This window comes from Cyanistes caeruleus, chromosome 5 (assembly GCF_971803275.1).
Source record: "Cyanistes caeruleus chromosome 5, bCyaCae1.hap1.1, whole genome shotgun sequence".
Lineage (NCBI taxonomy): Eukaryota > Metazoa > Chordata > Aves > Passeriformes > Paridae > Cyanistes > Cyanistes caeruleus.
Window position 1 is genome coordinate 37,785,640 of NC_141705.1, and position 17,058 is coordinate 37,802,697.

The 17,058-nt window shown below is 35.0% G+C and overlaps 1 protein-coding gene across 7 annotated transcripts in view; it reads right to left on the reverse strand.

Annotated features, from left to right (window-relative positions):
- PALLD (palladin, cytoskeletal associated protein) overlaps positions 1–17,058 on the reverse strand; it is a 186,345-nt gene that overhangs the window by 124,416 nt on the left and 44,871 nt on the right. The gene's annotated exons all lie outside the window — the stretch shown is intronic.

Sequence of the window (17,058 nt, forward strand, 5' to 3'; positions counted from 1 at the left end):
CCTCTGTGTAGCCTTTCCTAAGTTACATTTTAAACAATATGCACAAGAGAGAGGTTAATTCAATTTCTAGACAATCACAGACAAGAGCCTGTAATATGAGGCCCTACATAACCATTTGTTCTATTTTTCTTTCCTTTCCAGAAACATCCTGCAAAGGAAACCCTCTCCTCCAAGCCTAATTATTTTCTCAGACAGATCCAGTTTTAGTTTCATGCAAGCTGTATGGCTTTCTATTGTTTCCTAAATTCCATGTTCACAAAATGAATAAGAAATCATCATAAGCATAAGAATCTGAAGTAAAATAAAAAAAAAAATCACTTTATATATTTTTGTCAGGTAACATTTAATAAGTAAACTGTTTTCTTAGAAGGACAAGTTCTACATTTTCCATTGATTTGTGCATACACATGGTCAGTCTCAAGTAGTGGGAGCTATTCGTCAGCACTAGCTGAGATTAAGACTTGTTGTATCACATCAGTGTCATGCTGAAAACGAGTCCTGACCCGCTACATCAGACACTATCTGCCCCAGAGGAAAGCACATAAGTAAGCAATTCAATACCAAATTACCTCAGCTATCATTAAGGCAATGTTTGATGCATGGGAAACACACCTGGTGTGGGACTCCACTGTTCATTGTGGAAAGAAGAATTCACCTTCACAATTGGCAAGAGCACAGGTATTTGAAATGACGAACACTGGAAGAGGCTTAGTTGTACTCTCTTTCCTATTCTAATGTATTTTTTTTCTGTGTACGTGTTGATAGAAGAGGATGATTACTTGTCATTAATTTCTTCTGGTGATTACATCAAAATTAGGTAAATAAGAAAATATGCAATTTCAATACATATTCAGCAATAACTTGCCAGTTGAGTTCAAGACAGTTCTTGAATTCAAAAAAGGGCCATCAAATAAAAATAAGTGAAGCATTTTTTTCCCAAATACAGATTGAATTCTACTTTTTCATCTTTTAAATACATTATATATATATATATATATATATATATATATATATACACACAGAAGAGAATCTTCTGCTTCTAAGGACTGAAAAAGATTCAGAGATAAATCTTTGAAGCACTCCCTCTTTCTGCAGATGGATACTAAAGCAAGCAACAAATCACTATCAAAGGGAAACTGAGCCAAAGAAACCCGGACTCATGGCTAGACGCAGAAAAATAGCCACAAAGCAAGTCTTACAAGAAAATTCCAGTTTTATGCTAACTAGGGCAGCATTAATTCATGTCCAGTCTATTCCAGCCTACTGATCCTCTTGGGGATAAGAGGATTACTTTCTAGCTGCAAGAAGGCAACAATATTTCTGGAGAGTTAAAACACCGCAAACCAAACCCAACCCAAGAGACAGTGAAAATAACACGAAGGAACAAACGCACAGCAGACGCTTTATATAGAGACCATTGTTTTTAAAAGACACCTCTTTCACAACTTCTGGATACCAAGTGTAAAAATATCAACCCATTTCCTTATCCCTTTGTTGCAGGTTCTCAGTTTTGCATTAAGTGTGCAAACAGAAACAAAACAGGCAGAGACATCACCAAAAGGGTTTTCAGATATGTGGACATATCAGTCCACAGAACAAGACTTCCAGCTTGCACCGTGGGTACATTCCTGCAGGCCATGCTACCATTCATGTCAATTTGTAAAGAACTGTCCCCTTGAAAAAGAACAGAAACTACTGCAAGATGTCAGATAACAGCTGACCAATTTAAAAAAAAACAAAAAACAAAAGGGAACATACATTTTATATAACTGAAATCAAATTTATTAGTCATTCTGCATATTGCCAAATTTCAAATTACACTTGATTTTTCTGGTCTTTACTTACTTTCTTCTTCATTCTCTTTCCACCATTTCTCTTCTTGTGTGTATTTCCACTCTTTGCCTTTCTTTTTTTCAACTATGCTTAGTTTACAACTATATTGTATCTCCTGTACATTGAAATGATAGCAATTAAATATTTAATGCAGACAGTGAAACAATCACTAGACTGGAAAGTCAACAAGGAAGGACAAGGCAGAAATATTTTGGTAGCAGAGGAACAATGATTAGGTACTCATTTTTCATGCTTCATACCCTCTTTGCTTTTCTGCTGGCTACACTGAGGCAAAACCAGAACAGCAAACAAAAAGGGACAGTCAGATGCCAGGTGAGCAGCAGTTCATGCACGCTAACATCAAGTAGCAAGCCACACAATATGCTTTCTATTCACTCCTCTTTTCTTTATGCCCTCACAATCCTCCATGCATGGAAATACATAGGAGCACGTGTGTCTGGGATTTTAATGACCCTGAACAAAATATAAACAGAGTTGAACAGTACACTGACTAAGTAAGCACAAGGGTCTTAAGAAAAACAGTTCAAGGTTCTCTCTAATGCATAATCCTGCTGGAACTTGTGTTTTTTGAGAGTCACTGAGGAATAGAGAGGTTTTCCTTTCTGCACAGTCTTAAAGTTAATTTAAAATGGCAGCTGAAGTGAAACTTTAAGATATAGCCTTAGGGAGAAATTATAATAGGGAACTCTGACCACTACAGAAAGTGCAGAGAGATAAGTTGTAAATTAAAAAGTAATTTTATCCTTAGCGGTGTTAAGTATGTCCAGCAAGAAAAGTCAAAATGAAATACTCTGACATTCCTGTACTGGCAGAGTCAGCATTTCCATCACAATACTGTTTTTCTCCATTGAAACTAAGCAGTCCAACACTTCCAGACAATAAAACATTACTACCTAAAGAACTTGAACTGATTTTTAAAAGAAATCAGCTTTGTCATAAAGGATTTAGAGTACACTGCAGAAATCAAATTATGCAGATGCTTTTAATTCTCTACACACTGCCCAATTTTTGTGCAATAGATATTTCATTATTTGTATAGGTAATTCATAGGAGAGTTATGAATAACACCATGTATACTTAAAATATTTATATTTAAAATTATATTATATAATTAAAAAAATTAAATTTAAAAAAATTTAAAAATTATATTTTATATTATGTAATTTAAAAAAAAATAAATCTGAATATAAATGCTGGTTCTTTGCCTGAACTTTCAGTTAAGCAATTAAAAATATCTCTATATACTATATATACTCTATATACTGAAAGCTATAGAAGTCAATTTTGTAATGAAAAGTGTGTTATGTTATAAGCAATGTACAAGAATTTAACTGACTTAACTGATTATTCAGATGTTGCACAGTGTTCTCCCAGCTCTCACAAATTTCCATGAGGACTTCACATCCACCTGGGCAAATCAGACAATTTGGTACTTGGAGACCAAAACTGTCATCCTAAAGTGCCAGAGAAATGGCAAGAGAATACCAAATTCATTGTATTTTCAAGACACGTTATCAACATTTCCATCTACCATTTCCTACAGGTTAAATCTGCTTCCTCTGAAGAGAAGCTTTGCATCATGTTTTGTGCAAAGACGCAAAGTGGAGGGGTACAGAAGTAACAGATGAGACCAGCTGAGCCATGGGCTACAAAGCTTCCAGATCAGTGAGCAATGGCCTGTCACTGACTGTAACCTGCAGTAACTCCAAAGATGATTTATTTAGCTTATTTCTGTCATTAGGAAAATATCTTCCCTACATTCTTGTGTAGGATTTCCAAGCCTCTTTCCGTTCACCTACCCATGGAACAAGGATTCTACTCTGTTTCAGCTGGGAAAATAATCTGAAAGTTAGCTTGAGATTTTGATAGCTTCGGACAAGATGCTCAGAGTTATAGCCTGTAGCTCATGTCATTCTCTCTGGGTACTGCAATGTTCCACAGCCCTACACAGATGTGTACACCTAATTAAAAAGTGATTGTTCTGTCTTAAAATCACAGAATTAGCTTAGAAATTTTTATTTTTTTCAAGATTGTATCTTGTCCTTGACTTTGCAAATGTTGGCCATCCTTCATAGCTTTTAAATATAGAAGCTTTAAAGAAGATATTTTTGATGGAAGATTTTAGTTACCTGAATGATAGAGATATTCACACAAGAAAACACAAAATCAATGCTAGAAAGTATAAAAATTGAACACAACACTGAGCAAAGAAAAGATTTCTAACCATACAACTTTCCATACACCAAATCTTTCAGAGAACTTTTCTTTTACTTTTTGGACTAAGAGAATTTTAAATTATTTGCTCAACACTTAAGAGTGTTTAGTTTTCATTTTTCTGGCAGTGGTATAATGCATGCTGCTGATTTCAACTGTGCTACTGCTAAACTATTCCTAGGCACAATAAGAATTTTTGATACAAAATATATTTTTCTCAAGTTGCTGAAATTCACTCCTACAAATTATTAACTGAGGCAGCTACCTCTTGTTTCCTCAGGTCCTTTTATCTCAGTTTCCTGTTATATTTTTAAAAGAGCATCATAGTCAAAACACTACTGTGAGCATTGTAATATGAACTGAAATACAAATGGATATTTTTATTAATTGCTTTCTAATGGAATGCTTACAGCTGTATTTAGATTCATATGTGGATTGCAGTGTTTTTTGGGAGTTTACAAGTAGTTGCCTTGGTGTGAGAGAAGCATGAACAGTAATTTAAATAAATAAACTGAGCTTTTTTTACATTAATCATAATTTGATTATGTACTATGAAAAATTAAAGAAAATAATGTGTTTATAAAACAAACACATTCTAATTTAGAAAAATTTTACTGCTGTCAATTTCATGCCTCTGTGTTAATCCTGCAGTGTTATAGAAGTTGGAAGATACGCATGCCGCGATGCAGAAATTAAATACCTGGATATAAAGGGAACAATTATGAGATTTAACAAATAAAACGGAATTACACACCATGCCTACAATGCAGAAGTTTAATGCTAATCTTTTCCGTACATAATCAGAGATATTATACCGTGTAGAAAAGATGTACCTGCTGTATGACTTACATGCAATCCAAACATACTGATTTCTGATTAATATACATTTCTGTAATAACAAGCTGTGTAGGAGGTTAAAGTAATGTTCACTACTTTCTTGCAGGAGTAACTTTTTATATAATTGGATATGCTCACTATTTTTTTAGTGATTTTTTAGTATCTTCTGATTATAAGGAAGATACATAAATATTTAACATAAAAACAACAAAAAGTATCTAGCATTTCTGTTGTTTATCTGGCTTCAAAATCTCATAAGTACATTTATGTAATACAGCAAAGAAAACAGGGAAGTGACTCTTGTTGACTGCACTGTGGTGTTGGCGCAAATGATATTTCGCAAATGTATCAACGGTATCCAAATGAGATACCACATTTCAGGTAATCCTGTTTCATCATGCAGATCAAAGACATCTGTGCAGCTGTTTTTATTCAAAAAGAACAGCAGGGAGATCATATTTCTTTAACTGGTCAAAAAGCAGTCAACATTAAAGGAAAAATCTGTATGCTTACTTCTCTAACCAGAATGAACAAATATCTCTTGAAGAAGTTTCTACTAAAACAATATTATTTATCTTATAGTCAACCTTCTGAAATAACAGAATGCCAAAATGCATGCTGAATAACTTACTTTCCATATTTGAAGCCCAAAGCTTAAACCCCACTCCACATCCTATGTTGATGTATCTTTACCCTTTGCCGCAGAAGATTAATCTTTTTCCCATATCTTTGTCCTTTAGCAAAATACAAAGTACTTACTATTCTTAAATATATGTTTTATTAAGACAAAAGCATTGTCCAGATGTAGGTGAAATCTGCAGATTTCACATTTTCAGAAACCCTTTACAGAACTTTCTTTTCCCTCTTTGGCCACAAGCCTGTGCTATAGAAGTGTCACTTTCAGAAACTGCAATTTAACTGACAAATAGATGTAGATAGATAATTCAGTTTCTTCTATATTTTTGCAATCATCAGATCAAGAAAGAGTGACAATTCTGTGCAATTCAAGGACCACTTATACCTTATGAACTGCAAACCACCTTCTTTACAACAGGAATGTTGATTACTTGTGACACATAAGCTACTTATTCAAAAATAATTCATTTCACTGACCGATCTCTATAACTAATGAATTTGGACATATATATACATATAAAACCTATGTGACCATGTTCGTACATGTGAATAAAAAGCATTAATTAAAAATCTGGGAATAATAATATGCAACTTAAGATATTAAGTTTTCAACACTTCTATTTGTAAGATATTGTCAAGGGCTGTTGGCTTCATTAGATAACTGCAGGTTAATTTAGAGAGATTCTTTACATCAGTCGTTTTCTTCAGAATATTTAGAAAACTTACTGCATTACAATTCATTAAAAATAATGTATCAACTTCCCTACATCATCTCTTCTTGGACAATTCATTCTCATTTCACTTTCTGGAGCAATATTTTGTACCTGACATCTGAATGTTCATAGAAGAAAATTTTATATAAACTATTTGACTAAAACTGAGTTCCTGCCACATATACATACTACCACCACTTACAACTCAGCCGTTGGGATAAATCTAAAAAGGGGTTTTGAGATCCAGGGGAGTCTGGGCCAACATAGCTGGAGTCTCTTTGCAAGTGCCTAAGAAATAACTCTGCTGTCTTACAGATTAGCTACACTTAAGAAGGATAAATCAGAATGACTGAGAACTGTTACTTTCCTGAAAATTCAGAATAGGCACTTTCTGGCACAGCTGAAGAATCAAAAGAACTCTTTGCTCCAATTACAGTTCTGTATTTCAGTAATGAACGTAATCACTGAACAACTTGGATGGCTGCTCTTGACTGTATTTTATTTTTTTCAAGCTCTCATTACACGTTAAAACTGAAATAAATTTCCTTCAGACTAAAGCCAATATTGTGTCACAATAAAATACTTTCAACTTCAGGTTGCTAAATGCTCTTCCCTTCACTGAAATTTGTTCTCCTTAGCTATAAGACCCCAACATTTAATTATAAAAGCCTGAAAATATTAGGGGGAAAAAGATACTGCATTGGAAATACCTCCAATTTGTAATAACCCAACAGTTGTTTATATATAGATATATATATGTAGATATCGCCATAATGTATAGTACAATATTTTCTTTTTCAATATTATTAAATACAAGCTATGGCAAAATAACTGAATAGTTTCAAATTCCCACTTGTTCTTTGTCCCAAATGATACCATTTACTTTTGGAAAATGGTTGTTTGCTTCATAAATACAGTAGTTAAAGTATCTATAACCTCTCTGGGTTTCATTGGTCTCAGAAAAAAAAAATAAATCACAAACTAAAACCTGTGGATTCTGTGGAGTTATAATCTGGTCTACAACTTCCAAAATTAATTAAAATGCATCGAAAATGAAAATTCTTTGGTCTTCTGACATATCTACAAATTCAATTCTCTATTATTACTCAGCAAAAAAAAAAAAAAAAAAGCAAATGAGCAGAAGAAAGATACAGAAGAAAAATGCTCCCATAGTAGTTTTGTGATTCATTTACCTGTATTGTAGAAGACTACACTAAAATTGGTAGACGATATGAGCAGGAAGTGACAGAAAGAATTAAGTGGAGTAAAAGATCAACTTACATTCATTTATAACCTTAACATTCCATGTAACTTTCTCATTTTGTATTTTTAGGTTTCGTATTTCACAGCAAGTTGGTTTTTTTTCTTTTGAAGTATCTTCTACATTTTGATCTCCACTGAAATATCTCGCCTCCACTGCCAATAAACCTGGAAGCCGTTTTCATGTGTCGGAGCACAAAGACGAAACAGTTTATAAATGTGATGAGTGATCAAGTACAGTCATAAAATGTTTGATAATATCTGGCTCTACAGTTCTGTGTTTAATATTACTGTAGATGCTTTCATTAATTATTTAATGCAATTCAAGTTTAAATGATTACCAGACAAAGCCATTCATTTACCACCCTTTGAGAATTTTATACTTTCAGAGGATTGTGACAGAACTATGACAGACGTTATACAGAAGAATTCAGCACTGAACAGAAGAAAAACCCCAGCACCTGAAACATGCACTTTTTGCATTCAACTAGTTACTACACAGGAGTTCCTATAGTTTTAGGGCATGAAAAGCCAGACACTGAGCAATAATTTCTCTCATTCTGACAAGTAATTAAACTGACTGGTTTTGTACAACTTCCTTCTGGGGCCTGGAACATCTTACCCTGAAGTCAAAGTGTAGTAGACATATCTGCATTTCAGATTGTTCCACTAATTCATTTGTCAGTAAGTCAAGCAGACCCCTTCTCTTGTGTCTGTAGTTGTGCCAGCAAAAAAAAATTGATTTATCTGCTGTTTTGTTTCATGCAAAGATTATCATCTCTTCCCCCAAAAATCAGAATGCTAGATTTCTAAAGTAGAGATGCTGCTCTGTATTTTTCACCCTGTAGCTAATGGATTTTGCTATACATGGTAATACACAGATACAAATTTTCTCTCCAAAATGGACTTCAAAGTTAATCCAGGAAATTCTGCCTGGTTTATACTCCATGAAGAATCCTCAAATATTTGTTTAAACAAAGTTACAGAAAGATATCCCAAACATATTAAAAAGTAGTCCTCAAATGCATCCAGCCCTGTACTGAGAGTACAGTAGTGGTACATAAGGCATAAGAGAACAGAGATAAATTTAGTGCTTCAGCAAAAACACACATATGGTATTAGGGACAACATTCCTGGCTCCATTCAGATTGTTCTCAGTTTCAGAGCATGCTGGAAGAGTCCACTAAAGCAGCATACCAGGCCTCCCTCATTTTATTCCACCATTTCTTCCCCCATTTTTCTCATTCTGTTAGGTTGGGCATACCCTTAAGTGCATTTTCAGTAAGAACATTCACCATAATTTTCCACAGGTCTAGCACATGGCACATCTTATTGAATATAAGCACTGGACTACATGTTAACAACAGTCTAGACAGAATCTAATTGCACAATAAATGTTCTTGTGTCTGCAATAGCTGAATAAAAATGTTTCTCTAAAGAAAAGCTCAATGAACAGGTCTTTAAGCACTGAAACAGTAATTTGACGTGAGATAATTAGGTATGTTTTACTGTTGAGAAACTGAGGTTAAGCACTTTGTCCATTGTCTCCCGAGAAAGGTAAGAGCCGTCTCAGAAGTCAATTTTTACTGTCTCAACTTGAAGGCCACCTTCTATGTACTGACCATGTCTCTACAACAAGAGCAGATGCTGACCTTGCACCACCAGATGTACTGCTAGCCATAAAATTATTCAATCTTTTTGGAAGCTAGCAGACTGGCATGAAGAGATGGATGTAAGTTATAATACAGCCCTGCATGCTAATAAAATACTGGAATTTCATTCTTAGGGGTGTGTTTGCCTGTTGCAGAAAGGTTTTATGTGGCTACCTTCCATGAAGTCTGAAGGCAGTCATGCACCTAAGTGCAGTAAATAGCTGTAACTTTGTTCACTTAGAGTGAAGATACCATCACTTGGGATATGTAGACCTATGCTTAAATAATTATCACTTCTGGTATTTAACAGGAAATAAAGATCAGCATGGAAAGGAAGGAAAAGAAAAAAATTAAAAGCAATGAAGATGGTTAAAAAAGGTTAAAAAAAAAAAAAGCATTTAATAATCCCATATGAAATGCTGAACATTTTTCAAACACAAAGAACTGTTGAGGCTTGTAGGATTAACATGATTCCTTGTCTAGCTGAAATGGAATGCATAGTGCCTATAACTGAAATGCCGCTCTTAGCTATCACTTACGCTCCTTCAGCCAAAAATGGATTTTCAAAGAGTATGCTGTCATTATTTTGCATTCATGGGAAAGGGTACCTATTCCAGAATTGCCATGCATAATCTTCCAGTGAAATAACATTTTAAACTTTGAGGGAAGGACTGTAAAGAGTTAAAAGTAAGAAAAAAATATGTAAAGTTATAAGGATGAAATTGGATTTATGCAATTTGAATTCAACACATAAGGTAGATTGCATTTAATACAATTGTGGCGAGTTAGTGGCATCTCAAGGCTGACACAAGAGATAAGTAATACTTCTTCTCAGAACCATAATACTTAAAAAGGGGAAGAATATGAAAACTGTTTGAGACCAACCACTGTAGTCCACAGAAAATAAACCAATATTATTAAATTATGAAACCTTAATTATTTGCAAATCAAAAATAAGTAAAAGGAAACCTCCATTCAGGATGTATATTCTTGTTCATACTGAACACACGGAACTGGTAACCATGGAACTTTGGTTTACCTTGAAAACTGGCAAACATCTTCAAATGTTTGGAAAGGTAGAAAGCTATTACATCAACTGTGATATATATTGCCATCACTGTGCTTTTTATAGGCACAACTAAATGATGCCTATAGAAGACAGTACTACATGATAGTAGATGAACAGAAACTTTTAATTGGCATCTGCAACATTAGTTAAACTAGATCAAATTAAAAGCAAAATTAAACTCTACATAGCCATTACAAAAGGATTCAATTCTTACATGGGTAAGGTATATATATATATATCTCATATATATATATATATAAGAATAGGTACTATTTCTACTATCATCTCCCTTTTTCTTACTACTTGATTATTTCTAAGCTAGAGACAGTCAGTGTAAGTTTGCTGAGCAGAAGCCAAAATACTTGATTCATTTGGGTCAATTCAGTAGCTCGGTAACTGACAACAAAGCAAGGAAGCTGTCAGCTGTTTTGTCAGTGCCTTGCATTAAGTATGACTGCAGTCAAATTTACTCAGTGAGACTCAGCCTGAAGCAACTGGCATCAGCCTTCAGAGTGCCATAGGATGTAGAGAACAAGCACCTCAGACCTGCTCTGACCACGGTTTTCAATATTGGCAACAGGTCTTGGAAGGCTAGTATGTCAATGGAGGAAACTATCATCATCAAAGAACTCAAGATTAGAATGTCCTATATTCACACACATTTGACACAGTTGTGTTTATTTCATGTATTTACAGACAGAATTTTAATAAGTTAGTTTCTACGCCTTCTGGTCCGCAGGATACTGGAAGCTTTCTGAATTAATTTCCAACATTAACTAGCAAAATACTGATAATACCTGTTCTGATTCATAATGTAATATTATCAAAGATAATTTTCACAGTTGCTTGTGGGGAAAAAAAGGGCTTGATCTCTATGTAAATAGCCTTCATTTTTACAAGCAACAGTACTTTTCTGTAGCATGCATATTTTTTTATGCATTTCTTATATTCTAGCTCAGAGGCAAATAGAATCATAGATATAGCAAAAAGTTATCCATTAGAAGATGTAAAATAAGATTCAAGACTCTGGATGCTGGGATAACATCTGTGGTGTCCTAAGACAAATTTAGAGTGTGTTATACAAAAAGGTCTGGTCGAAACAGCAGAAGGAAAGGGTGGGGAAGGAAAATTGCCTGTCTTTGGAGCCTCAGTTCTACCAAAAAATTATGCCACTTTTTCCTCCACATCCTTCACATAGCATTCCTTTTCTGAAATTACATTCCATAGGCAAAATCTGACTGATTTGCTCATTTGCTCAGTTTATACAATGAGATACCTGTCATTGGGGTTAACTGCTGCAGTACTGTACAGTTTACAACACACAAGCAATCTTCCTTTACGAGAGGATTACATTCACTTCCTAAGCCAGGTCTGAGGACTAGTCATCACCTTCAAATAATAACAACTAACTTATGCTATCTGCTCAGCTGTCAGTTGAAGTGCCTTTACACACCTCACTAGGTGCACGACACAGCCCAGCTCTCACTTCAGTCCTTAGTTTCAGCTTTATCAGGTAAACTTAGATCCATGTTGGACAGCTGTAAATATGGTATGATCCTAGAGCATGAATGTACCCATGCTTTATGCTTTGGTGACTATTTGCAGAATTATGACTAGTGCCTGCTTCCTCCAAGCATTCATTTTAAGATTATTTTCAAATTTTCAAGATTCTTCCTAACTACTGACATATACAGGCCTAGCCAGCCATGCCTCTAAGAATATCATGTGTATTTTTCACAACCATTATGAAACCTGAAATAAGAAACAATACCAAGAGCAGGTTTTAATGGAAAATCAAAAATTCCCTAGGAATCCAACAGGATGAGGATCACCACTCAAGACTGCTTTAAGGTCTACTCCTCTTTGCAATGACTCAAGTTTATATATGCTTGCTATGACCCCTGTAAATCCTGGAATTCCTTGATTCTTACTTCCTTTCCCAATGTACCTCTCTCCCCTGTTTGAAAAACTGACTAAAGAGAGGGCGTCTGTTTTATATATGCACAGTGCAGTGTAGACTGCACCAGCATTACAGTCAGAAAAAAAAAATATAAGTAGTCACCATGTAGGAAGAATGACAACTTTTAACGTAGTAACAAATGAACAACTGTACACAGTTATATGTACATACCCTATAAAAGCTGGCCTAAAGATGTCTCAAAGAACAGGATATTCTGGTATATATGTGAAGATACAGGAATATTTTCACCTGTACAACACAGCAAAATCTTGTCACCTTTGCCTCACTTGATTTCTAAAGCACTGTGGGACTCTGGAATTTTTCAAGGACTTCAGGCACAAGATCCCAGCTTTTAAGACTGGGCATCTTCAAGGCCATGCTTCGTTGTGTATTTCTAGAAAAACTGTACTGTTTTATCCACAGTACAATTAGGATTGTGTAGTATAAAACCAAATCTAGTTGATTCTATGTATTTTATATGCATTAACTCAGTAAAACTGAACACTGATGCAACGAATTAACATACCACAGTCAGGAATGTCAATGCACCGTAATAACATATTTTGACCTCTGATTAATTCTCACTGCAGTTATTCAGAAATAATTATAATTAACCACCTGCATTATGCACTCCAAAGTTACAAAAATCTGCAAATAACTTTTAAACATTTATGTTGTAGTTTATGTGAGGCAGAAATTAACTAATGGTGATTCATGAACTCTGGTTAATGTTTGGGTTTTGGTTTTTTTTTTTAGTTCTCAGACTTTTTTAAAGTTAAGAACAAAGTTCACACATGGTCTGTAAATTTGAGAGAGATGTAATGTTAAGTGTAATGTTAAGCAAGGAACTAACTGAAAGGGACGTACACAGCTACATGACTGATATTTTCTTCTTTTTCCCCATTTTCCCCTAGCTAAATTTACCATCCCAATCCTTAAAAATAGCGAAAAGCTCATAACTATTGTTTATTTGGTTTCCTGTTGTAGAATACGACTTCTGTATTATTTCTAGATAAATTACAGTGAATTAGTGTATGAACTGCCTTTCATCATTACTTCATCTTCCAAGCAGATGTAAGAATAAACCGTGTTTTTCAACGCTGTAACTTTTGATCTGCAGTCTATGTTTTAAACACCTTGGAATTTTTTCTCACTTCTGAAGTATCCATATAAAATAACATTCATAATCTAATACTCTTATTTGAGGGAAATTTTGATGAAAGTTTTACATCAAAACTATGCACCAGTTTATGGGAAAGATCTTATAATTGAAAAGAAAGAAGTGAGAGCACTGAGGGAAGAACAAGATTTTAACTGAGGGAAGAACAAGATTTTATTAAGAGAATTTTAGAATAAAGAATATGCATAAAAAGAATATAGATTATTACAATTTCATTCTTCATAGTAGGCATAGACTGTATGTAATAGTTACAACAATTTGAAAAGAGTTTGGTTATATAAACTTTTCAATCCTCTTAAGAGCAGCACAAAATGCTGAGACTAAGCAATTAAATTGTATGCAACAAAAAAAGGTTTTTCCTTTTTACTTTTCCTATTTTCCATAATATATTTGGAGTGGAACATATTTACTGTGATTTATGACAGGGAGATCTTCCCTTATCTCTATCCTTCTCACTCTCAAATCAGGTCACAAATTACCCTGTAATGTCCAAAAGAATTCCTGAGATTCATTTGCTCTCTTTTAAGAGAAGCATGTTTTCATCCCATGCAAAATATTCAAAGAAGCTATTTTTCATTTATTCAAAGGAACACTAAAAACTATTTGTTTTAACCCTGACCTTACCATTAAATGCTATGACCCAAACTCTCAGCCTCTAGGCAATTAAAAAAAAATAAATTGTTTGAGTACATCCAGCCAATGATTTCCATGTTAAAAAAAAAAAAAAAAGTCTAAGTTGGAGCCATGTGGTCTCAATCAGGCAGTAAAAACTCTCTGTATTTTCTTAAATGCACAACTGCAGTATGCCCATAACCTCTCTTTTAAATCATCTTAACCAGATCTGAATCACTCTCACCACAAATGATTCGGTGGCCCTGGAATGTGCTGGGGTAGACAGAGTTGCCCTGCAACAAACACTGAGATATTTCTCTCTTTCCTAGTGTTAAGAGAATAGTCTGCAGAAAAAAAAAAAAAAGTTTTCTAAAAGGTTTAAGTCAAGACAAAAAGTGACATCATAGTTCAATCATTCAAGAAAGAGAGAAAAAAAATGCATCTACTGCCTAATAAATCAGTGCTGTGTACCACAAAGCACAGTGAGCCAACACTGCCAAAGAACAGCTTTTCTTGCTGAGGCAGGGATACCACAAGCAGCTGGCAGATGCATATGTAATTGTATTCACAGAGAGCCACTAAATCCATTAAGCTAGCCAGAGCAGGAGAAGCTGAACAATTAAAAAAGCAGAATATACACCATTTCAGCAGCAATCTGTGCAGCCTCCTACACCCCATTACAGTATTTCTTACCATGGCCCACCACAATTTTTTGCAGTTTAGTATATACATGCATGGCACTTTCTTAAAAGCTTATAGGCAGATCAGTCAGGATCAAAAGCCATTTTGATGTATCTGCATTACCTGAATGTATGCTGCTGGCCCTCTTCACCAGTCTCCTTGAGCAAATAGAAAGGACAGGCACAAAACCACCTTAGCTTCCTCAGCACATCTCATGAGTTCCAAAATATTACTTACATCTAAAGTTATAACAGAGGAAAGGGAATGTAGGTCCTTGGGGGCCCCTAAAAGTCACATTTAAACAGCAAATGAGCAAGCTTTGCTTAAATAACTGTAAGATTCTTAAATGCCATTTCCTCTTTAAAACTGTGTCTGGAGCCTGAAAGATTTCTTTCAGTCTTAATCACCTCAAAAACAATTTAAACATGTGGCCAAAGCGATGCGCTTTAAAACAGGAATAGACCAGAGCCAAGACATTTGGATCCAGTTATTAACCTTCTTATACTTCATGGATGTAGGAATCCAGGGATTTTGGTACAGGCCCATCTCTGAACTCAACACTCATTGCCAAACCTCACAGTCAATAGAAAATATGCTTTAACATATCAAAGCAGGAAAACCAGCATAAAGATGTCAAAATTTTCCACCACATCAATGAGAAAAAATGTCATTATAGCACCCATGTAAATTGTGAAACTGAAAGCAGCTGCTGAGGCAACCTGACATGGTGCCATTGGCAGAGGGGGGTCCAACTGAGGAAAACAATATTCCATTTTTAGCTCTGAAAAACAATCTTTATTAGTTCTAGTGTGTGATTTCCATTCAGTGAATAACTTGCCATAAATAGAGCTAGTAACTACTACAGAAAGAAATGCCTTAGTACCTGGCAAGCAAAGTGTACTAAACATCCCAAACATCCTAATTGCACACTGTGCTGCTGAGCACTGTTTCACAGTCAATCAATAGAAATATAATTTAGCAGATAATTTTTAACAATTACTACACCAAACTGAGTATTCTCCCAAACGGAGGGTGAAAGTCATAACGACAAAGCTTTGGTTTTGAGTTTCTAAATTAGAAAAATACAAACATATAGACCTCAAACAAACAGTTAATTGACTGTGAAGGCTATACTTTGCCCAAGCACACATTTGCTCATTCAGCATATTTTTCATGTGATTAGATTCACCTTCACAAATACTTGATCACCAGCAGTTAATAACTGGATAGAGGGAACATGCACTTTGTCAACAAAAAATATTTGAATAACTACTTGAAGTAACTGATGGAGCCAGAGTTAAGGCAAGGGAAGGGAATTCCACCCTCCCCCCCCCTTTCAGGTCTATTGTGCCTATAAGGTTTCCTTGGTCTTTTTGTTTTAAAAGTACATAAGTACATTCAGTCACCTGGTCTTTTCCCCTTTGTCAAATTTATTATACAGTTGACTTTCTGGATTTCAAGGCTTTCTAATTTATCACTTTATTAAGATAACCCACAGAGCAAGACATAATAGCACGCTGATAGCAGGGCTTATCAGTACTTTTAAAACAAATGGGTCCCTGCAGTGAACTTCCTTTGACAGCTAGATGGCATTTCTGAAAGCAACGCCTTTGGATTAATCTGCCTCTGTTCTAACCATCATAAAACTTTTCCTAAAGACAATACTGAGAGATAAAAAAAGGCTTTGTAACAAAGCAAATAATTTTGCTCGTAAACTTAAAAGGCAGCAGTCTTAACACTTTGAAAAAGCAAGAACAACTAAATCATTTTGCATATTGGAGGAAAACAGTTTCTTTTGCAGGACTCTTGTCCTCTCTCAGAGTCATTTATTCAAGCCTACACTCTTTTTACACTGTACATTAGTTTTCACTTGCATGCCCTAGAACAGTAGACTCTCAAAGCTTTTTGTTTTTAAAAAGAGATTCACTTTGCTCCTAATAGCTGGGGAAAGAAAGGGGGAGGGATATGCTCTGAATGAATGCCAGTCATTTAAAACAAACTTATTTTGGGTGCCTGTAAACTTGTCCTTGGATGCCTATCATCCCTTTACATTCCCCATCCTCCTGAACTTTAGTTCTGCCCATATCCTCTGTGATGGAACACCTTTACTTCCCAGGTTCAGCTCTTGCACTTAAAACAAATGAGTTACTCTGCCAAAGTTATTCTGTATTTTTTGTAGAAATAGTTCAAAACAAAACAGGTTTGCAGAAAACCTAATAATAAAGCCATTTTGGAAACCTTTCCAAAACTGTACAGACACTTTAGAATTTTGTTAAAACAGATACATTCTTATGAAGCCTTTTGGAAAGGGAGAAATGAAGAACATTTTACTGCTAGGCACTGTTCCAAGACCACTATAACAGCACACACTGTATGATTCACTCACGTAC